Raw genomic sequence first — 25,142 nt, forward strand, 5'->3', positions numbered from 1 at the left:
ACAGAACTAAGAATAACAACAGAACAATGGCATAATGAATCAGTTTTGCTCATTCATTCTATATCCATATGTTTGTTCCCATTTTTCACTGTTAGGGGACCCATGGAATAGGTATCAGATCCCGCACCAATATGTATATCAGCATGATCTACAAATGCATTACGCACAAAAATGAAAATCGAATTGTGTCTATACATAACCCATACGAATCATGGCTCAAATTGACGGCACAAGATCCACATGCCCCCGGACATGTGTGCTATAAATCCTCTCCCCGATAAACAAATAGAGTAACACCACGCTTGGAACGAGTGTAAGTTTTGTTGGAAATATGCCCTAGAGGCAATAATAAAATGGTTATTAATATATTTCCTTGTTCATGATAATTGTCTATTGTTCATGCTATAATTGTATTAACCGAAAACCGTAATACATGTGTGAATACATAGAGCACATGATGTCCCTAGTGAGCCTCTAGTTGACTAGCTCGTTGATCAATAGATGGTTATGGTTTCTAGACCATGGACATTGGATGTCATTGATAACGAGATACATCATTAGGAGAATGATGTGATGGACAAGACCCAATCCTAAGCATAGCACAAGATCGTGTAGTTCGTTTGCTAGACTTTTCTAATATCAAGTATCTTTCCTTAGACCATGAGATTGTGCAACTCCCGGATGCCGTAGGAGTGCTTTGGGTGTATCAAACGTCACAACGTAACTGGGTGACCATAAATGTGCACTACAGGTATCTCCAAAAGTGTCTGTTGGGTTGGCACGGATCGAGACTAGGATTTGTCACTCCGTATGATGGAGAGGTATCTCTGGGCCCACTCGATAATGCATCATCATAATGAGTTCAATGTGACTAAGGAGTTAGCCACGGGATCATGCATTACAGAACGAGTAAAGAGACTTGCTGGTAACGAGATTGAATGAGGTACGGGGATACCGACGATCGAATCTCGGGCAAGTAACATACCAATGGACAAAGGGAGTTGTATACAGGATTGATTGAATCCCCGACATCGTGGTTCATCCGATGAGATCATCGTGGAACATGTGGGAGCCAATATGGGTATCCAGATCCCTCTATTTGTTATTGGCAGGAGAGATGTCTCGGTCATGTCTGCATGGTTCCCGAACCCATAGGGTCTACACACTTAAGGTTCGGTGATGCTAGAGTTGTAATGGAAAATTGTATGTGGTTACTAAAAGTTGTTCGCTGTCCCGGATGAGATCCCAGATGTCACGAGGAGTTCCGGAATGGTTCGGAGGTGAAGATTTATATATATGGGAAGTCCAGTTTCAGTCGCCGGAAGGTTTCAGGGTTATCGGTATTGTACCGGGACCACCGAAAGGTGTCCGGGGGTCCACCGGCTGGGTCCACCTACCCCGGGGGCCCAAGTGGGCTGAATATGGGTGGGAACCAGCCCCCTAGTGGGCCGGTGCGCCCCCCCAAAGGGCCCAAGGCCCCTAGGGTTGGAAACCCTAGGGGTGGGGGCGCCTCCCACCTGCTTGGGGGGGAAGTCTCCCCCCCCCCCCTCTTGGCCGCCCCACCCTCTAGATGCATCTAGGGGGCTGGGCCCCTCTTCCCATTGCCCTACAAATAGTGAGGAGGTGGGAGGGCAGCCACACCCTTCCCCTGGCGCAGCCCTTCCCCCTTCCAACTCCTCCTCCTCTTCCTTCGTAGTGCTTAGCGAAGCTCTGCCGGAGAATCACGAGCTCCACCACCACGCCGTCATGCTGCCGGAGTTCTCCCTCAACTTCTCCTTCCCCCTTGCTGGGTCAAGAAGGAAGAGACGTCCCCGGGCTATACGTGTGTTGAACGCGGAGGCACCGTCCGTTCGGCGCTTGGGTCGGATCTTCCGTGATTTGAATCGCGGCGAGTACGACTCCATCAACCGTGTTCTTGTAACGCTTCCGCTTAGCGATCTTCAAGGGTCTGGAGATTCACTCCCTCTCTCTCGTTGCTAGCATCTCCTAGATTGATCTTGCTGATACGTAGGAATTTTTTTGAATTATTACTGCGTTCCCCAACAAGTTTATACACCCGTAACTATTTTGCAGATGTACATTACTGGTCAGTATTTGATTTTCGCGTGGAAACAAAACAACGCACCAATGCTTGTATTTTAAACCAGCATATGAGGGGATACGTCCATCTAAGCGGGGCCAAATGGGTATGCATTGTCCTTTTATATCTCTACTATATAAAAGAAACGGAAGGTTCCGTTTCCTCTCTTACATTCGTCCGACACCAGCTTTTCTCTCGTCGCCCCTTCGATCGTTCACAAATGGGCCAAAGGCCGAAGCCCAGCCCAAGCGAGCCAGACTATACAACACAAACACACGCACTCCATCTCACGGTCTCGAACTGGCGGCGCTAGGGTTTTAGCGTTCTTGCCCAGCCCCAACCACGGCCGCCGCTCCTTAGCTCCTCGGCCGCCGCTCGACCTCTATGCCTGCCGCTCGACCGCCACTCCTTGGCTCCTCGGCCGCCGCTCGACCTCCACGGCCGCCGACCTCCACGACCTATCATATGCACTACCAGTGCAGGTCTGAACATATGGTCATAATTAGTTAGATGCAAATAGATGAATGGGTGCTGCCTTAAATCATCTGCACATTAGTGTTGCCCGATCAAACGACTCGCCTTGGACAGCCTGCTCGCCAAGGTGGTTACTCCGAGCTTTAGCTGCTGCGTGCCTGTCTAGCCGCTCTGGGTGTGCCGTCACTCTTGTCCCCGGCATCAGGTACTTCTCTACTAGACAAATTAACTTAGATGGGGCTGCTGTTTTCTACTATGCAAATTCAGTCGCCGGCTTCGCTATTGAGTGCCAAGGTGATGTAGATTCGAAACTGCGGGGTTCAGCATAGAGGGGTTCACTACAATATTTTCCCATGCGGTTGATGGATGTGAATGGTCTAAATAATACGGCCCGACACTTTGTCGAATATTTTCGATCTATGCAGCACTGGATCAATTACACATCCATCCATCCAACTTCTGTTTTGATACATTTCATACGTCATGCACAATGGATCTTATCTTACTTATGTTCAAAAACTTAGACATATAAGAATGTTTGCAAGCAAACCACGTACCACACATTTTAGATGGTTTATTCTTCTACATTTGTACTAGCTATGAATCAAAAATTATTTCTACATTTTTTATTATTTGATGCCAAATTTTAAGGAACGTCAATCTGATGTATTTTTACAGTAATCAGCATGTTGACTTGGCGCTTGTCCGTTCGCGACATACCTTGGTATTGTCGAAGAGTTGGATGATTGTAAGCCGGATGTACCATTAACGACAATGGTGATGATGGATTGGGGAGACAAATATGGGAGGACAAAGGAGGAGGATTTCAAGGTTATCAAATTCGACAATGCTATTTGATGTGCATGAGGATCCTAAACAAAACACAATTGATGTGAAACCAACTGGATATTTATGCCCCCGATGCAACGCACGGGCAATTACCTAGTATATATATATAAATATACAATATCGTCTGCTGTGCATGTGAAATCTGAAGATGTAGGTTACCCATGATCGGTGTTGATCCCGGAATTTGAATGACCTTGTTGCAACACACGATATGTAACTAGTTATCAAGAAAACTAGATCATTGATGGCGCGCGTTGCCGCGCCCGTCCATCAGCAGTGTTGTATGATAGTGTTGGAAATTTATATTTACTAGAAGAATGCCCGTGCGTTGCAACGGGGCCACATTAACTTTAAGAGTTCAATACTAATATTCTCATACATATCAAGTGACATTGACGACATTTTTTACCATCAAATCCTCACACACACACACTCTCTGCCTCCCTTTTCCTCACTCTCCCCCCCCCCTCTCTAACACACACACATGTCCATATTATTGGGTACGGGACCATAATCAATCTATTTCACACACACGCTAGTGCATAACAATATGGATTATGTGTATTATATTTGCCACCACAACTGAGGGAATTAATTTCATGTAAATCGGCTAGCCACAGCTCCAAGAATACGCGGAGGATGTGGCCCGCTTCCAAGTGCGTCTGTGCGCCGGCCACCCACGCCGGGTCCTTCAAGTGCCGCTTCCACCGCACCAACTCCCAGGGCCAGGGAAGCCGCCCTTCTTCGCCCCCTTCACCGGCCACGGCCAACGCGGTGCCGCGGCACCCGACCTCGCCACTCTCGTCCTCCGGCACCGTCACGACCCAGTGACGTAGCCCAAGCATCGGCCTCGAGAATCAAGAACGCTCGACAACGGAGAGGGAAGGGAAGATCATATACATGTCATAAGAAAGGGAGTTTATTTACCGCTCCCTCGATGTATTGTTTCCTTTGTTTGGAGATTGATTACCATCCATGAGTTAAGGTAAGGTTAATGTGATTGAGCGATTTTTTCTGAAAAACAATTATTTATTTTCTAATTAATGTGATTGAGCGATTTAAGGTAAGGTTAATTAATTTAGATTTGATCTTTAGAGATTGTTCGTGATTGATTCTACATTACTAAATAACTTGCGCCAGTATGGAAAGTTCTGATCTATTCAGATTTCTTTCGTTGCGTGAGAGGGTGACGCGAAAATAAACCGATGAAGTGGGGGGAGGGGACGAAAAAAATCTACGAAAAAACCCAGCGAAGGTGGGAGGAGGTACCAAAAAAACCATGGGAGGCGGGACGAAAAAAAACCTCCCATACTTCATGCAGGAAGAGCACACATTCATAAGCTAACGGCTTCACAATGCGTTCTTGCTGATAGTAATTGAACCAAATGAAACGATGGACAAGCAGATTGATTAAGGAACTCTAGGTAATACTTCATGCCGTAAGCATTGGCTCAAAAAGTTAATTTGTAAGTAACAAAAAAAGGCCTAGAAGAATAGTTCTACCTAAATAAAGTTTACTGCTGCACATGAGCAGATCCACACGAAGCAGATGGGAGGTGGAGCAGGCCGGTAACCAGGGGAAGGAGCAGAGTGGGAGAAGATTTACACCGCCGTCTCCACTGGATATGGTGTCTCCGCCGCATCTGTGGAGGCGCCGCGGCTCCGCCTCGGATGGTGCTCGTGGCTATGGTGAAAAGGAGGGGCGACGCATGGGCGAAGAGGCAGGCGGTACTCGTGGCCAAAATAGTGGGTCGTTCGAGCTGCGGGAGGGAGGAGGGGATCGCCGAGAGGCGGCGAGATCGGTGGACGGCGGCGGCGGCGTCCAGGTAGGGAAGTCGAGGTAGGGCACTGTGTTTTTTTAGGGGAATTACTTGTGAAAATAACGTGCCACAACGATGTAGCGAGCGGATCCCCTTAAAAAAGACGTAGCGAGTGGATTCGTGGGGGAGGGGTCGAAAAAAAATCTATAAAAAAACCAGCAAAAGTGGGAGGAGGTACCAAAAAAAAACCATGGTAGATGGGACAAAAAAAACCTGGAAGCGAGACTACCAACTGCTCCATTAGGAGTAGAGATTGCACATGGCCCATTGAGTTCATCCAATAAAATGGTTAAATTTATGTAGATCTTATGGAGATTTATTAACAACATGTAGCTTCATCAAACAACTTCCAACCATATGTAATTTTCCCTGCGTCACACAATATTGTACACAAACAATAATATTCATGTGTAAACTGAATAAGGACAAACAAGGAATTCTAGCGTAACCTCAAAATTTTATCCTACGTTCACGGTTCTTCAAGCTGATCTTGACTATACAGTGTTGTAGAAGTGCAAGAGATTCTGCCAACATAGATTATGGCAGTTCCTCAAGAATAATTGAAACTTAATACATGCAAAATATAGCAGAGAAAGATAGGAAAATGACATTGACATTCAAAAAATAGGGAATGAAAAACTCTTTATTGATACTATACAAAATGTAAGCGGCACTGGTCAACATGTTTTCAAATAGAAGCACAAACAGAAAGTGTATCTTAGTTACATGGCAGTCTGACGGACCTTAGTGCTATTTATGTAATGCAGCTGAGTAAGCTTGAAAATACCATTATCATTCCAGAAGACTGAGAATAGTCCATAACGCTTATTCTATAATAGATCGCATGCCTCAGTGAATGCAAACCTCATAACATAGTGGAAAACCAGTTCATCACATATTCTGCAACACACAACCTTAAAGAGAGGACAATTAGCATTCATATTTGCAGATCTCGAGCATCACAAGTTGCAATATAGAGAATTGCATTGCAATGAACTCCATAAAAAACTAAATAATACAAAATACATGCACATTTTTTTTACTCTTCCCCCTTTTTGTTTTTAATAAGTAAAACATACATATGGTTGCATATAGAAGAGAACGACCATGTTTGAATAATTAAATTGTAGACAACAAACAACCAAACCAAGTACTATCATGGTTAGCTGATCTCAGCTAGCAAGTAAACACAATAGCATCATTTAAGAACATAGCTATCAATTTCCATTCCTTCTGGAATCTTCTTTGTTTTGAATGATATAAAGAGTTCATAAATAATAGTGCCAGAAATAACATAAATAAAGCCAGGATTTATTTTAAAAAATATAGCAATGGTACACAAACTACAGATTGAAGCTAAGGTTTCGTATTGTAGCTTCTCAATACAACAACATTAGGTGGCGAGAAATTTCACTACGATGGATCGTTTCTACAAAACATACTCTGCCTCAGCCGTGTTATGAACATGGCCAATAAGAATAGATTGTAACTGAAACCTGAATTGTACTTGAGCAATTCTAGCTATTTGGAAATCTAAATTGACATGATAATTCAGTAAACTATTTCTCTCTCAGCCATCGTTGCCAGGCCCTACCATCGGCACCAAGCCCTGCAAAATCAAATCAACAACAGATCACCACCGGCAAGACTTAGTGCAGTCATTACGAATGGCATGCCTAAGTTGACCAAAACAAACAATTGAAGCACGGAAAATAAATTATCCAATAAAAGGCAGGGGAACCTGCAGTTAGTTGGATCCGTCGCCATGGCCTCGTTTCAGCATAGCAAGCGCAAGTGCGCAACCACCATACGCCATCTAACCTCATCGGCACCATCGATGTGCCAGGTGGCCAGTAAGGTCGACGTCAGTGCATTGCGAGTCCCGGAATGACAAGGAAGAAGAGATGAGGGTCGGTGCCCGAGGTCTGGTCCGCAATAGTGGGCGGGACGGGCCTTTGTGTTCCTGCAGAGCATCGGATTGCCGGAGCCGAGAAACGGACCGATCCCTGGTTCTCAAAGTCGTGGTGACCAGATGCCCTCATCTTCCCTTTCGCACCGACGGATCAGCACCACCGATCGCTCGTCCTCCTCTCTCTCGAGGCGATCCCTCTCCTAGCGATCGTGGACCGAAAAGAATCGGGAGGGGTGGATGCGCATGAGGGATGCGCCGCTTCTCATGTCTCTTCGATTCTTCCAGATCGGGAGGGAGAGGAGGGGCAGGAGGGAGCGAGCGATGCGGCAATTCTCATGTCTCTTCGAGATCGCGAGGGAGAGGAGAGGTCGGGAGGGGAGCGAGCGATTTATTGGTTTTTCTCGACGGCGGGGAGGGATTTCCTTTTCGAGGGCATGACGCTAAATGGGCCCGATAGATGGCCCGATTAACCAGATGCTTGCGATTTTTCTACGAGAGTACCTGCTTAACGGACAGTCGGCCCAAGTCGCAGCAGTGATGCGTGTAACGAGTATCCAACGGCGGATGATGACTGGAAATGACTATCCAACGGCTCAGAAGGTTGATAGCGTGAGAGCCCTCGGAAAGGGTTCAGTTATACTGTCCTTAATGTCAATGTAATCCAGATCTAGCACCACATCAACTTGCTCTAAATTTCCAATTGGACTGGAAAAATAGACAATTGCAAAGTCGTGGCCAAGAGCACATGCATGCTCACGTTCTCCATTTGGGACAAACTACATGTAAACTCTCAATATTGAGCTACATCAGCATACAATCTAAGATTCAAGTCAACTCAATTCCCCACTTGTCACTCCCAACACCTTTTACAAAATTATTTTTAAGGAAACGTAGGAGCCCTATTTTTCATTCGTTAAGAAGAGTAGCCGGCAAAGCCCAGAAATTAGAGGGGAATACAAAGGATGAGAAGAAATGGATTGCACTAGATAACACGACACGAAGAGAGAAAAGATAATCTAGGTCAAGGCAACAACAGGGCAAGGGCCGAAAAGGAAAAAGAAAAACCAGAATGCCATCGTCTTCTATCGTCCTCACGAACAGAAGTCTGCACGAGAACACCATCATCCATGATGCGTCAAGGCTATTGGCGCAGCTAAAGGGCAACTACCTACCGAGTCTACACCCCGCCAAAGAGCCACACACAATCAAGGCTTCATCACAACAACAGCTCCGGCAACAAAGCGGAAGGCCAAGGAGCATCCACGCACCGATCGCTTCATTGTGCGCACCGACCACCGTGATCGCAGAAGGAAAACTCCGGCAACACAGATCCACACTAGAAGATGACAACAATAGTGAAGAATAGCAATCAAACCACCACAAAATACCAATAGTCCATGGACGGGGTGTCAGCCAGCCAACACGCAAAGACGCTCCAGAACGATTCCTCCCAGGTGTCGTAGCTCCATCAAGCGATGCCTTCATGGGGTGAGTGGCACCCGAAGGTGTCGCCATCGTCGGTTCTCGCTCAGAGCTGGAATAGGGCTTTCGCATGCACCCAAACTTCTGCAAGCATCACGAATGCCACCGTCGACCAGAATACCACGTACCACTAGAGACATCACCAACACAAACCTGCCAGCCCCAAGTGTCGACGAGCACCGCAACAACCAAACGAGCTGGACGTCGGAGCCCGGATCCATCAAATGCCGAGCTTCCCCATAGCTCAACACGCAACCAACCGACTCATTGCAGCCACCGCTCCATATCCAGGTGCTGCACCAAGCGCCCACCGCCGCCCTAGCCTGGCGTTGTCCATGCAAGCACAGTAGGCCACCGTCACGGCCGACAGATCTGGGCAGCAGAGCACCTCTTACTATATTATTAAGACATGTGCCTTGTCTTTTCATATAACTTTTTTAATAGAAAATTTTCATATAATTTTTTTGCTGAAAAAATTTCTGATCTATTCATCAAACATCATGACAATACAAAGAATACCTCGTCTTCCTGAGTAGGACTAAACAGACTAAAAAACACTTAAAAACAAAAGCATGAACCCTCCCAATGGTAAGGGCTGAGATCCACCACTCCTCCATGACCCTAAGACAAATTGGAGACAAGGCAGATCGCCAGCGGCGCGGGCGGAAGGCATGAAAACCCTGAACACATGGGATTTGTTGAATTTTTTCATATAATTGATCCCGCTTAAAAACACACCTAGTAGGCCAATACAGCACGTACAGACGCATATACGCACGACAAGTGAAATTTGGAGCCTTGGAGCTTGAAAAATGGGAAACTTGGCATAGCATGCATGTTGTGGTGTGTGCTTTTCCAAACTAACCTAACCATCACTCCTCTCAATTTCATGGGGTGGGCCCACCCTCCCCTAAACACCAGTCATAATCCTCCACATTGGTTAGTACGTAAACTTGCATAGTTACTTTATGTAAATCTAGCATTGTTCTTAGAGCATCTCTAGCAGACCCGTATATCACCAACCCGCAAAACTCATTTACAGTTTGCGAAAAGACGGCTTTGCGGGCCGGCGGCGGGCGGCGGCCGAGCAGACCCCGCATAGCAGAACCGTTTTACAGTTCCGCTATGCGGGGTCTGCTCGGCCGCAGCCCGCGCCAACCCGCAAATTAGATGGGTTTTTATCCGAATTTGACACATATGCCACATATTCAGATGGATTTTTATCTGAATTTGACACATATGACACAACTATGCATATCACATCCGAAAGCACAAGCACAAGTACTCACCGGCGGCTTGGGCAGTAGCTCTGCGGCGGTCCATGCCGGGGTGGGGACGGCGACTCGGCGGATCCGGGGAGCCGGTGAAGCGGCTAGGTGGAACCGGGTGAGGGACGCCCCGGCGGCGTGATTCCGTCCGCAGATATGGCTGGAATCGCCGGCGGCGGATGGGCGGAACCGATGGCGGGCGGTTGCGGAAGGGGGCGGGAAACACGCGCCGGCTAAAATGTCCCTCCCGCCAACCGCTTTTCTGAGATGCAGGGCACCGTCGGGTCGAGGGGGAAACATGTGTTTTCGCGGGTTGGAGGTGGGATTTTACCGCGCCCCTCAAAAAATTTTACGGGTCCGACGTGTTTACGGTGTCTGATCGGGCAGCTTCTTTAACGCGGACCCGTATTTTTTGTCAGTTATTTTGCGGGCCGGGGCATTATACAGGGGCGGACTATATAGAGAACATCTATGCTCAGTCCGAGTGAATACCTGATACTGTGTGACATACTCATGCGAGTATAATCTTTTTGTTTGGGAAAAAAATTCTAAGCAACCGTGCAATACTCTATATAGTCCTGAGTAAGTTCCCAACAATTGAATATTGAACATATAAAGCTTGAAGGAGTGCTAGGCACAACCAATGCCTCCACGTCGGCTATCGTTGGCTATGAATAGTGCACAGCGAGCGGGCGCATCACGCGATGAAAAAAATCAGCGAGCATATTGGGCAGCCCTTTCTCTTCGTGAGAATATCTCCTCTCCCTCTCCCTCAAAAATATCTCCTCTCTCCCTCCCTCACCCCGATCCTCTTCTCCGTGCCGTCGCCGCCTCCGCTCCCCCTCCCGCGGCCCTCATCCCCTCCTGCCGCCGCCTCCTCTACTCACCCCACCATCGCCACCCCGTCCCTCCTCGTTCCCTCCACCATCAGGGAAGGACGGATCCACTCCCTCCCACCCCCTCCTCGCCTGGCATCGCTCGATGAAGAAGATGGACAGCATCTCGAGGCCTTGAAGGCCAGCGAAGCCTTGCGAGAGCCCTCCCCTGCCTGGCCGCCGCCCCCCCCGGCGTTCAAGGAGGAACTGGGCGACAATAGGAAGCATGCAGAGGCGGTGGTGGCCAAGGAAAAGGAGGATCTTGCGGTCTGATCCCGCCGCTAGGCGTGGGATCTTGCGATTTTGATGAGATTTGAGCCATCCTAGATGTGAATTAGTATTTTGTTTTACTTGGGGCGTGATCTGCAATATGGGAGAGGGTGGCCTCTCCAAGAAAAAATCGATTCTTTTGGAGAGGATGATCTGCAATATTTTGATCTGACTGCTCTCATCACTCTTTTCTTCTTTCTGACAATACATATTAATGGTGCCCGATCGCTTTGAGACACTTTGTTGTGGTGTTCTTCCAAATTCCAGCACCACGACTCGGGTCCCGGAGCACCAGATGGTACAAAAGCACCTTTGTCTTGGTCTTTTTCGCTTTATTATTTCTAAGTGTAGGAATGAGAGTTGACACTGCCTCATTCAGTTTTGTCTCACGTTCAGTACATCCACTAATTATGATTCATGCTTAATCATTGCCATAGCTTTATGCTAACACTTAAACTAGCCGGTCTCTGGAAAAGTCGTGCTGCTTTGCTAGGTGACATCTAAAGAACATAGGCGTGCCACGATGCCACATTGCCGCCGTAACAAAAGCAAGCAAACTACCACGAGATATCCAGAGAACATAGGCATGCAATGCAAACGCCACAAATCCAACCTATTGCATGCTAAACTCCGAAGCTAAAAGTGAAAGCAAAAGTAGCTACTTTTGGTGGTGCGTACTAGAACTTGAATAGACAGTAGTAAATTAACCAAACTGAATGTAAAAAAGACAGTGGTGGTAGTTACGTCGCGGGTGTGTGCGGATCGGCACGTGACCATGTGCGCCAGCGTCGGGATGGTGTAGACGGTGAAGCTGATAAGGAGGGATCCGACGGCGGAGTTGATGGGCCTGAAGAAGGGGAAGACGATGGCGAGGAACCAGATGGGCTCCACGATGGGGAGGCGCGTGGCGGTGCAGGATACACAAACTCGATCTGAATTCTGAAAGTATGTGTTGTTCTATGTTCCTAAGCACGTAGCAAGCTTATGAAAAACATCACCAAGCTTGCGACAAAAAGAGATACAAATGCTCACAATTATTATCTTCTGGCGACCATTTTAGGCTTGTATCAGGAAGTGAGTATGCAAGATAGCTTCAGGCAAGGTGTACAGAGGTTGTACAGAGGCTGCAGCTGAAGCTGGACTCTGAAGGTTGCAAGTTGGTAGATCATCAGTTATTATTAGGTTCAACCGCTTTACCATCTCTTATATATAATTGTGCATGCAGGTTTCTGTTGGAACAATCATTGAGAACGATGAGAGAGTTTGTGTCACATGTGCCGCTCACTGATGAGAAGTAGATTGAAGTGAATGGTGCTAGAGAAGGAGCGGCCTGGAAAGTACACCAGTGATGCCCTGCAAGGTGAGGAGAAGAAAGCTAAGGAGATGCTCCGTGTAATCCCTAAGAAGCAAAGAGGGAGCAAAAGAACGGGTCCGCTCCAAGGGTAAAGCCCTCTGTAATCCCTAATTGTGCTTTTGTGAAAATATGTGGACCAGTTTGATGCTGGACATGATTAATTTACTAATTATTGTTGGTACCTGTAGAAGTATTTCTTAACCACATTGTGGTTTCCTAATAGGAACTGAAATTATGTCCAGAAAAAGAGGAGAACTAACTACAGCAGAACTTGTAGTTTCTTGTGTTTTATTCCTTATAGATGGACATTAGATACAGGATTAGCCGCTGCTAGCAGATGTGCCATGAAGAAATTGTAGTAGAAAGGCGATGCGAGCTACTGAGTGTTGATTTAAAACTTGGATTTGATAACCAAAAGCTTAATCAGAAAATTGGGTAACCAATTAGCTTTCCTACAAGGTACTTTCAGATCTTCATTTGAGTTATACATGACTGTTTAAAAATCCCTCGAAAATGAACTTCATTGCTGTAATTCAAAATTTAAAAGCGCAAGATTTAATGGCTTGTGTAGTCATACATATTGATGCTTATTTATTTTAGACCCTTTAAAGGAATGAGGGTTCATGGCATATTTTTGTTTCAAGTATTTGTCAGCTGATGTGATCCGTTCTTGCAGGACTATGACATTGGCACTTTCAACATCTAGCAGTAGGAGAACCGGCCCCAATTAGTACATGGTTCATAATTTATTAAGGTACTTCTAAGGTAATCATTCATCTTCTATCCATGTTTGTGAAGTAATTGTGAAAAAAAATTCCCTGTAGATTATGTTTTTGGATGAATTTCCCTGTAGATTATATTTTGGATGAATTAAAGATTAATTAGTTATCTGCAGCGCCATGTTCGTGAAGTAATTGTATTTTTTTGGCCGCGTTGTCTGTTTGAATTCGAGTAAAAAAACTGGATGCACAAGCCTGGATATGTTTGGATTTCTTTGGATGGATTAGGGGATCTGCTTGGATCCCCGGGTTTTTTGTTGCTTTGCGGGAGGCTACATCGCATGCTGAGATTCGTGGTAGTTTTTTGTTGCCTTTCGTAACTGTCTATTGTTGGATTCAATTAGTTTAAGATATTTCGCTGATCTGACTGTTGGTTTGGGTCAGTACAGTTTTAGGTGTTTCCCTTCAGGAATTGTTGGATTACAATAAGTTAAAATATGACATAGATTTGTGGCCATTATGGTTAGTCCCTGTGTGGTTCATTGGCTTAAGGATTAGTTGGTGAATCACATGCCTAATTAGTTGTAGGGATTGGTACACCAGGTCAAAATATGATGCAGACTTGTGCCTATTGGGGTTAGTCCCTACCTTAGTTCTTTGTCTTACTGTCGTGGGTTGCGGCTCAGTGATATGAAGCCATTCTTAGGTGCTTGGATTATATTTTCTGCTAGCATTCTACCCTTAAGTTCTTCGTGCTTGAAGCCAAGAATTGCCAGCTGAATTTAATGTTCAACACAAAGAAGGTCGATTTGCTTTTGTAAAAGTCCTGCTAAGATCCTCTTCCTTTATTTTCTTTCTGGTCTAATCTGTGTGCTTGGTACAAAGAAATACACAGGTTTTACTTATCAGCAGCCCAAAATATATGTTCAAAAGCTTATTATTTACCTTGTTGTGGTTTTGCCTATACATAGAAAAAATAACAGTTTTTAGTCATATTCACGTCTGGCTATCAATTTTCCTACATTTTCAGCCAATGTTTTATTATTTTTCCCGTCGTTCTTGCTTATTAGATTATGTTGAGCAACTACAGTATCTGCTGTGCCTGAAATAGCAAAACCTGTTTCATTTCAGCTATTTCTGCATGTAGAAGATTCATGTGCCTCCATTTACCACATGTTCCTTGCTGCCCTATCATCTTCATCTTGTTATTTGGCTGCTGCTAAGCTGATTGTGGTGATTTACTGCCTTCTGATCTTCTCACTACTCAATCAAGGTCCTTTCTGAAAAGCTTCAGGACGATATGAGCGCTAAAAAGTTCCAGCTTGTTGACGTTGTTGGACTTGGTAAGCTTGATGAAGCCGAGGTCCATAAGAAAAAGAAAAAAGTATGTTTTTAGTCCCTCAAGTTTCCAAAAAGTACAGACTTGGTCCCTAAAGATTTTTTGGTATACATTTGGTCCCTCAAGTCTCAAAACCTGGTAAGTTTGGTCCTAAACCAGATTTTGACCCCGTTGACCGGGTTTGACCGGGTCAAACCCGCTAGATGAACAGTAAACTCGAATTTTTTCAAAAAATATCAAAAAATTCTGAACTTTTTTGCGGTCCAATATGCTTACATGCGCAAGGTCCGACCAAATTTTTGTGGTCTTTTGACACTCGAGGAGATCGTAACAAAAAAACAAAAATAGTTGTCCGATGAATAGTAAATTCGTTTTTTTTTAAATTCAAAAAATTCTGAATTTTTTTGGGGTCGAATATGCTTACATGTGCAAGGTGTGACCAATTTTTTTGAACTGATTTTGTATTTTTTTTTCGGAATTTAATGTTCGTTTACGGTTCATCTGGTGGGTTTGACCCGGTCAAACCCAGTCATCGGGGTCAAAATCTGGTTTAGGACCAAACTTACCCGGTTTTGAGACTTGAGGGACCAAATGTATACCAAAAAATCTTGAGGGACCAAGTCTGCACTTTTTGGGAACTTGAGGGATTAAAAACATACTTTTCTCTAAGAAAAATATTTTGTCGTCATCCTATACCGGTGGAGAATATTTGAGTTATGAGTTTGGTCTTCATTTGAAACAACATGGGATAGTTTCACAACTGACACCACCTGGAACACCACAGCGAAATGGTGTGTCCAAACGTCGTAACCGTACTTTATTGGATATGGTGCGATCTATGATGTCTCTCACTGATTTACCGCTATCGTTTTGGGGTTATGCTTTAGAGACGGCTGCATTCACTTTAAATAGTGCACCATCAAATTTCGTTGAGACGACGCCTTATGAACTGTGGTTGGCAAGAAACCAAAGTTGTCGTTTCTTAAAGTTTGGGGCTGCGATGCTTATGTGAAAAAGCTTCAACCTGATAAGCTCGAACCCAAATCGGAGATGTGCGTCTTCATAGGATACCCAAAGGAAACTGTTGGGTACACCTTCTATCACAGATCTGAAGGCAAAATCTTTGTTGCTAAGAATGGATCCTTTCTAGAGAAGGAGTTTCTCTAAAAGAAGTGAGTGGGAGGAAAGTAGAACTTGATGAGGTAGTTGTAGCTTCTCTCTTATTGGAAAGTAGTTCATCACATAAATCATTTCCCGTGATTCCTACACCAATTAGTGAGGAAGCTAATGATGATGATCATGAAGCTTCAGATCAAGTTAATACCGAACCTCGTAGGTCTTCCAGAGTAAGATCCGCACCAGAGTGGTACAGTAATCCTATTATGGAAGTCATGTTACTAGACCATGATGAACCTACGAACTATGAGGAAGCAATGATGAGCCCAGATAATGGCTTGAGGCCATGAAATCTGAGATGGGATCCATGTATGAGAACAAAGTAGGGACTTTGGTGGACTTGCCCGATGATCGGCAAGCCATAGAAAATAAATGGATCTTTAAGAAGAAGACTGACGCAGACGGTAATGTTACTGTTTACAAAGCTTGACTTGTTGCAAAAGGTTTTCGACAAGTTCAATGAGTTGACTACGATGAGACTTTCTCACCAGTAGCGATGCTTAAGTCTGTCCGAATCATGTTAGCAATTGCTGCATTTTATGATTATGAAATTTGGCAAATGGATGTCAAAACTGCATTCCTGAATGGATTTCTGAAAGAAGAGTTGTATATGATGCAACCAGAAGGTTTTGTCGATCCAAAGGGTGCTAACAAAGTGTGCAAGCTCCAGCAATCCATTTATGGACTGGTGCAAGCCTCTCGGAGTTGGAATAAACGATTTGATAGTGTGATCAAAGCATATTGTTTTATACAGACTTTTGGAGAAGCCTGTATTTACAAGAAAGCCAGTGGGAGCTCTGTAGCATTTCTAATCTTATATGTAGATGACATATTATTGATTGGAAATGATATAGAGTTTCTGGATAGCATAAAGGGATACCTGAATAAAAGTTTTTCTATGAAATACCTCGGAGAAGCTGCTTACATATTGGGCATCAAGATCTATAGACATAGATCAAGAAGCTTAATTGGACTTTCACAAAGCACATACCTTGATAAAGTTTTGAAAAAGTTCAAAATGGATCAGTCAAAGAAAGGGTTCTTTCCTGTGTTACAAGGTGTGAAGTTGAGTCAGACTCAACTCCCAACTGATGTCTACTACACAACCTTCTTCTTGGAGATGTTGTTGGGCCTCCAAATGCAGAGGTTTGTAGGACAGTAGCAAATTTCCCTCAAGTGGTTGACCTAAGGTTTATCAATCTGTGGGAGGTGTAGGATGAAGATGGTCTCTCTCAAACAACCCTACAACCAAATAACAAAGAGTCTCTTGTGTCCCCAACACACCCAATACAATGGTAAATTGTATGGATGCACTAGTTTAGCAAAGAGATGGTGATACAAGTGCAATATGGATGATAGATATAGGTTTTTGTAATCTGAAATTATAAGAACAGCAAGGTAACAAGTGGTAAAAGTGAGCGTAAACGGTATTGCAATGCTAGGAAACAAGGCCTAAGGTTCATACTTTCACTAGTGCAAGTTCTCTCAACAATAATAACATAATTGGATCATATAACTATCCCACAACATGCAACAAAGAGTCACTCCAAAGTCACTAATAGCAGAGAACAAACGAAGAGATTATTGTAGGGTATGAAACCACCTCAAAGTTATCCTTTCTGATCGATCTATTCAAGAGTCTGTAGGAGAATAACACGAAGCTATTCTTTTCGTTCGATCTATCATAGAGTTTGTACTAGAATAACACCTTAAGACACAAATCAACCAAAACCCTAATGTCACCTAGATACTCCAATGTCACCTCAAGTATCATGGGTATGATTATACGATATGCATCACACAATCTCAGATTCATCTATTCAACCAACACAAAGAACTTCAAAGAGTGCCCCAAAGTTTCTACCGGAGAGTCAAGACGAAAACGTGTGCCAACCCCTATGAATAAGTTCACGTGGTTACAGAACCCGCAAGTTGACCACCGAAACATACATCAAGTAGATCACGTGAATATCCCATTGTCACCACAGATAAGCACATCCAATACATACATCAAGGGTTCTCAAATCCTTAAAGACTCAATCCGATAAGATAACTTCAAAGGAAAAACTCAATCCATTACAAGAGAGTAGAGGGGGAGAAACATCATAAGATCCAACTATAATAAAGCTCGCGATACATCAAGATCATGCCAAATCAAGAACACGAGAGAGAGAGAAGGAGAGAGAGAGAGAGAGAGATCAAACACATAGCTACTGGTACATACCCTCAACCCCGAGGGTGAACTACTCCCTCCTCGTCATGGAGAGTGCCGGGATGATGAAGATGGCCATCGGTGAGGGATCCCCCCCTCCGACAGGGTGCCGGAACAGGGTCCCGATTGGTTTTTGGTGGCTACGGAGGCTTGCGGTGGCGGAACTCCCAATCTATTGTGCTCTTGGATGTTTTCAGGGTATATGGATATATATATATAGGCGAAAGAAGTCGGTCAGGGGAGCCACAAGGGGCCCACGAGGGTGGGGGCGCACCCTGGACCCTCGTGGCTTCCTTGAAGCTTCCCTAACGTCAACTCGAAGTCTCATGGATTGCGTTTCTTCCAAAAATAACTCTCTCGGAGGTTTCATTCCGTTTGGACTCCGTTTGACATTCCTTTTCTTCGAAACACTGAAATAGGCAAAAAAAACAGCAATTTGGGTTGGGCCTCCGGTTAATAGGTTAGTCCCAAAAATGATATAAAAGTGTATAGTAAAGCCCATAAACATCCAAAACAGGTAATATAATAGCATGGAACAATAAAAAATTATAGATACGTTGGAGACGTATCAAGCATCCCCAAGCTTAATTCCTGCTCGTCCTCAAGTAGGTAAATGATAAAAACAGAATTTTTGATGTGGAATGCTACCTAGCATATTTCTCAATGTAATTTTCTTTACTGTGGCATGAATGTTCAGATCCAAATGATTCAAGACAAAAGTTCATATTAACATAAAAATAGTAATAGTTCAAGCATACTAACAAGTAATCATGTCTTATCAAAATAACGTCGCCAAAGAAAGCTTATCCCTACAAAATCATATAGTTAGGCCATGTTTCATTTTCGTCACACAAAATACTCCCATCATGCACAACCCCGGTTGCAGCCAACCAATTGGTTCATACTTTTTAACGCGCTTCAGCTTTTTTCAACTCTCACGCAATACATGAGCGTAAGCCATGGATATAGCACTATGGGAGGAATAGAATATGATGATGGAGGTTGTGTGGAGAAGACAAAAAAAGGAGAAAGTCTCACGTTGACGAGGCTAATCAACAGGCTATGGAGATGCCCATCAATTGATGTCAACATGAGGAGTAGGAATTGCTATGCAATGGATGCACTAGAGCTATAAATGTATGAAGCTAAACAAAAGAAACTAAGTGGGTGTGCATCCAACTTGCTTGCTCACGAAGACCTAGGACATTTTGAGGAAGCCCATTATTGGAATATACAAGCCAAGTTCTATAATGAAAAATTCCCACTAGTGTATGAAAGTGACAAAATAAGAGACTCTCTACCATAAAGGTCATGGTGCTACTTTGAAGCACAAGTGTGGAAAAGGATAGTAACATTGTCCCCCTTTTTTGGGCCTTCCCTTTTTTTATTTAGCCTTTCTCTTCTTCTTTTTTTAATTTTTTATTTGGCCTTTCTCTTTTTTTTGGCCTTTCTTTTCAAGGGACAATGCTCTAATAATGATGATCATCACACTTCTATTTACTTACAACTCATGGATTACAACTCGATACTAGAACAAAATATGACTCTATATGAGTGCCTCCGGCAGTGTACCGGGATGGGCAATGAATCAAGAGTGACATGTATGAAAAATTATGCATGGTGGCTTTGCCACAAATACGATGTCAACTACATGATCATGCAAGTAAATATGATAATGATGAAACGTGTCATAATAAATGAAACGATGGAAAGTTGCATGGCAATATATCTCGGAATGGCTATGGAAATGCCATAATAGGTAGGTATGATGGCTTTTTTGAGGAAGATATAAGGAGGTTTATGTGTGATAGAGCGTATCATATCACGGGGTTTGGATGCACCGGCGAAGTTTGCACCAACTCTCAAGGTGAGAAAGGGCAATGCGCGGTACCGTAGAGGCTAGCAATGATGGAAGGTTAAGACTGCATATAATCCATGGACTCACATTAGTCATAAAGAACTCATATACTTATTGTAAAAGTTTATTAGCCCTCGAAGCAAAGTACTACTACACATGCTCCTAGGGGAAGGGTTGGTAGGAGTTAACCATCAGGCGATCCCGACCTCCACTCATAAGGAAGGCAATCAAAGATTACCCCATGCTTCAAATTTGTCACACAATGTTCACCATACGTGCATGCTACGGGACTTGCCAACTTTAACACAAGTATTTCTCAATTTCATAATTACCCAACTAGCATGACTCTAACATTACCACCTTTATATCTCAAAATAATTATCAAGCATCAAATTGATCATAGTGTCCAATGCATTTTCTATGATAGTTTTTATTATACCCAACTTGGATGCCCATTATATTAGGTCCAATTTTATAACCAAAGCAAATACCATGCTGTTCTAAAATACTCTCAAAATAATATAAGTGAAGCATGAGAGATCAATAATTTCTACAAAATAAAACCACTGTCGTGCTCTAAAAGGATATAAGTGAAGCACTAGAGCAAAATTGCCTAGCTCAAAAGATATAAGTGAAGCACATAGAGTATTCTAATAAATTTTGAATCATGTGTATCTCTCCCAAAAGGTGTGTACAGCAAGGATGATTGTGGTAAACTAAAAAAAGCAAAGACTCATATCATACAAGAGCTCCAAGCAAAACACATATCATGTGGTGAATAAAAATATAGCTCCAAGTAAAGTTACAGATAGATGAAGACGAAAGAGGGGATGCCTTCCGGGGCATCCCCAAGTTTAGGATCTTGCGACTCCTTATTCCATAGTCCATCAAATGTTTATCCAAAACTTGAAAACTTCACAACACAAAACTCAACAGGAAATCTGATAAGTTCCCTTAGTGCAAGAAAGAAAAACCACCACTTAAGGTATTGTAATGAACTCATCCTTAATTTATATTGGTGTTAAACCTAATGTATTCCAACTTCTCTATGGTTCATACCCCCGATACTAGCCATAGATTCATCAAAATAAGCAAACAACACACGAAAAATAGAATCTGTCAAAAACAGAACAGTCTGTAGCAATCTGTAACTTTAGAATACCTCTCTAACTCTAAAAATCCTACCAAAATAGGAAGTCCTAGGAAATTTATCTATTAATCTACTGCAAAAAGAATCAACTAAAAATCACGTTTCCGTGCAAAAGTTTCAGTTTTTCAGCAAGATCAAATTAACTATCACCCAAGATGATCCTATAGGTTGTACTTGGCACAAACACTAATTAAACATAAAACCACATATAAACAGAGGCTAGATGAATTATTTATTACTAAACAGGAACAAAAAGCAAGGAACAAAAATAAAATTGGGTTGCCTCCCAACAAGCGTTATCGTTTAACGCCCCTAGCTAGGCATGATAATTCCAATGATTCTCACATAAAAGATAAAAATTGAAACATAAAGAGAGCATCATGAAGAATATGATTAGCACATAGTCTAACCCACTTCCTATGCATAGGGATTTTGTGAGCAAACAATTTATGGGAACAATAATCAACTAGCATAGGAAGGCTAAACAAGCATAACTTCAAAACTTTAAGCACATAGAGAGGAAACTTGATATTATTGTAAGTCATACAAGCATATATTCCTGCCTCATAATAATTTTCAGTAGCATCATGAATGAATTCAACAATATAACCATCACATAAAGCATTCTTTTCATGATCTACAAGCATATAATTTTTATTACTCTCCACATAAGCAAAATTCTTCTCATTCAAAATAGTGGGAGTATCATAAGAGACTCGAATACTATAAATTGTTTCCATATTAAAAGGGTAATTTTCATAAAAAGGGTAATCATAATCATGACAAGTTTTATAAATATAATCATCACTACTTTTTATAGCATAAGTGTCATCACAATAATCATCATAAGTAGGAACTTTGTTCTCATCATAATCAATTGAAACCTCTTCCAAGATAGTGGAATCATTACTTCCTAAAGTTGACACTCTTCCAAACCCACTTTCATCAATATAATCATCATAAATAGGAGGCATGCTATCATCATAATAAATTTTCTCATCGAAACTTGGGAGGCTGAATATATCATCTTCATTAAACGTAGCATCCCCAAGTTTGGGACAAACATTAATTGTAGCAAATATATTCTCAAACATGTCATCCTCATCAAACATAGCATCCCCAAGCTTGGGCATTTTCATATCATAAGCATAATCACTCTCATCATTAATAGTATGTATAGCACCAATAGTATAGCAATTATCATCATCACAGTGAGTAATAGGAGCAACATCATTTGGGAGGGATACCTTTCTACCTTTGCTTCTCCGTCTTTTATTTTTCTTATTCACATCGTGTGTGGGTTTAACCCTCTTTTTTGAGCTCCTTATTAATGAGATTGGTTGAATAGAAAGCTCCTCCTAGTTACCTGATTCATCATAAGAAATAATAGGAGGATATTGGGCATCATAGAGTTTGTAGGAGAATAACACGAAGCTATTCTTTTCGTTCAATCTATCATAGAGTTTGTACTAGAATAACACCTTAAGACACAAATCAACCAAAACCCTAATGTCACCTAGATACTCCAATGTCACCTCAAGTATCCATGGGTATGGTTATATGATATGCATCACACAATCTCAGATTCATCTATTCAACCAACACAAAGAACTTCAAAGAGTGCCCCAAAGTTTCTACCGGAGAGTCAAGACGAAAACATGTGCCAACCCCTATGCATAAGTTCACGAGGTTATAGAACTCACAAGTTGATCACCGAAACATACATCAAGTAGATCACGTGAATATCCCATTGTCACCACAGATAAGCACATGCAAGACATACATCAAGTGTTCTCAAATCCTTAAAGACTCAATCCGATAAGATAACTTCAAAGGGAAAACTCAATCTATTACAAGAGAGTAGAGGGGGAGAAACATCATAAGATCCAACTATAATAGCAAAGCTCGCGATACATCAAGATCATGCCAAATCAAGAACATGAGAGAGAGAGATCAAACACATAGCTACTGGTGCATACCCTCAGCCCCGAGGGTGAACTACTCCCTCCTCGTCATGGAGAGCGCCGGGATGATGAAGATGGCCACCGGTTAGGGATCCACCCCTCCGGCAGGGTGCCGGAACAGGGTCCCGATTGGTTTTTGGTGGCTACAGAGGCTTGCAGCGGCGGAACTCCCAATCTATTGTGCTCTTGGATGTTTTCGGGGTATATGGATATATATAGGCGAAAGAAGTCAGTCAGGGGAGCCACAAGGGGCCCACGAGGGAGGGGGCGCGCCCAGGGGGTAGGGTGCGCCCTGGACCCTCGTGGCTTCCTCGAAGCTTCCCTGACGTCTACTCCAAGTCTCTTGGATTGAGTTTGTTCCAAAAATAACTCTCCCGAAGGTTTCATTCCGTTTGGACTCCGTTTGATATTCCTTTTTTTCGAAACAATGAAATAGGCAAAAAAATAGCAATTTGGGCTGGGCCTCCGGTTAATAGGTTAGTGCCAAAAATGATATAAAAGTGTATACTAAATGCCGTAAACATCCAAAACAGGTAATATAATAGCATGGAACAATCAAAAATTATAATATGTTGGAGAAGTATCACCAACCACTACAGAAGATAGAGAGAAAATGAAAGTCATTCCCTATGCTTCAGCCATAGGTTCTATCATGTATGTAATGCTGTGTACCAGACCTGATGTATGTCTTGCTATAAGCATAGCAGGGAGGTACCAAAGTATCCCGGAGTGGAGCACTGGACAGCGGTGAAGAACATCCTGAAATACCTGAAAAGGACTAAGGATATGTTTCTCATTTATGGAGGTGAAAAAGAGCTCGTCGTAAACGGTTACGTCGATGCAAGCTTTGACATTGATCCAGATGACTCTAAGTCACAAACCGGATATGTATTTTTATTGAATGGAGGAGCTGTCAGTTGGTGCAGTTTCAAGCAGAGCGTCGTGGCAGGATCTACGTGTGAAGCGGAGTACATTGCTGCTTCGGAAGCAGCAAATGAAGGAGTTTGGATGAAGGAGTTCATATCCGATCTAGGTGTCATACCTAGTGCATCGGGTCCAATGAAAATCTTTTGTGACAATACTGGTGCAATTGCCTTGGCAAAGGAATCCAGATTTCACAAGAGAACCAAGCACATCAAGAGACGCTTCAATTCCATCCGTCATCAAGTGTCGGAGGGGGGCATAGCGATTTGCAAGATACACATGATCTGAATGTTGCAGACCCGTTGACTAAGCCTCTTCCACGAGCAAAACATGATCAACAACAAAGCTCCATGGGTGTTAGAATCATTACTATGTAATCTAGATTATTAACTCTAGTGCAAGTGGGAGACTGAAGGAAATATGCCCTACAAGCAATAATAAAGTTATTATTTATTTCCTTAATTCATGATAAATGTTTATTATTCATGCTAGAATTGTATTGATCGGAAACTTAGTACATGTGTGAATACATAGACAAAACATAAAGTCCCTAGTATGCCTCTACTTGGCTAGCTCGTTAATCAAAGATGGTTATGTTTCCTAACCATAGACATGTGTTGTCATTTGATGAACGGGATCACATCATTAGGAGGATGATGTGATGGACATGACCCATCCGTTAGCTTAGCATTATGATCGTGTCAGTTTCATTGCTACTGCTTTCTTCATGACTTATACAAGTTCCTCAGACTATGAGATTATGCAACTCCCAAATACCGGAGGAACACTTTGTGTACGTCACAACATAAATGGGTGATTATAAAGGTGCTCTACAGGTGTCTCCGAAGGTGTTTGTTGGGTTGGCATAGATCGAGATTAGGATTTGTCACTCCGTGTTGGGCCCTCTCGGTAATACTCATCACTATAAGCCTTGCAAGCATTGTGACTAATGAGTTAGTTGTAGGATGAAGTATTACGGAACGAGTAAGGAGACTTGCCAGTAACGAGACTGAACTAGGTATAGAGATACTGACGATCGAATCTCGGGCAAGTAACATACCGATGACAAAGGGAACAACGTATGTTGTTATGCGATTTGACCGATAAAGATCTTCGTAGAATATGTAGGAACCAATATGAGCATCCAGGTTCCGCTATTGGTTATTGACCAGGAGTGAGTCTCGGTCATGTCTACATAGTTCTCGAACCCGTAGGGTTCGCATGCTTAATGTTCGATGACGATCGGTGTTATGAGTTTATGTGTTTTGATGTACCGAAGGTTGTTAGGAGTCTCGGATGTGATCACGGACATGACGAGGAGTCTCAAAATGGTCGAGACATAAAGATTGATATATTGGAAGGTTATGTATGGACACCGGAATGGTTTCGGATGAGTTCGGGCATTTACCTAAGTAC

The 25,142-nt window shown here is 43.1% G+C and overlaps 1 long non-coding RNA gene across 1 annotated transcript; it reads left to right on the plus strand.

The window, feature by feature from the left end:
* The first annotated feature begins 10,651 nt into the window (after positions 1-10,651).
* LOC123110542 (uncharacterized) lies at positions 10,652-15,136 on the plus strand. The gene is made up of 5 exons (XR_006453461.1): positions 10,652-11,975; positions 12,091-12,179; positions 12,256-12,472; positions 13,061-13,149; positions 14,235-15,136. It is a non-coding gene; the product is annotated as an uncharacterized lncRNA (long non-coding RNA).
* Positions 15,137-25,142: the final 10,006 nt, after the last annotated feature.

The sequence above is a fragment of the Triticum aestivum genome, chromosome 1B (genome assembly GCF_018294505.1).
Source record: "Triticum aestivum cultivar Chinese Spring chromosome 1B, IWGSC CS RefSeq v2.1, whole genome shotgun sequence".
In the NCBI taxonomy this organism is placed as follows: Eukaryota; Viridiplantae; Streptophyta; class Magnoliopsida; order Poales; family Poaceae; genus Triticum; species Triticum aestivum.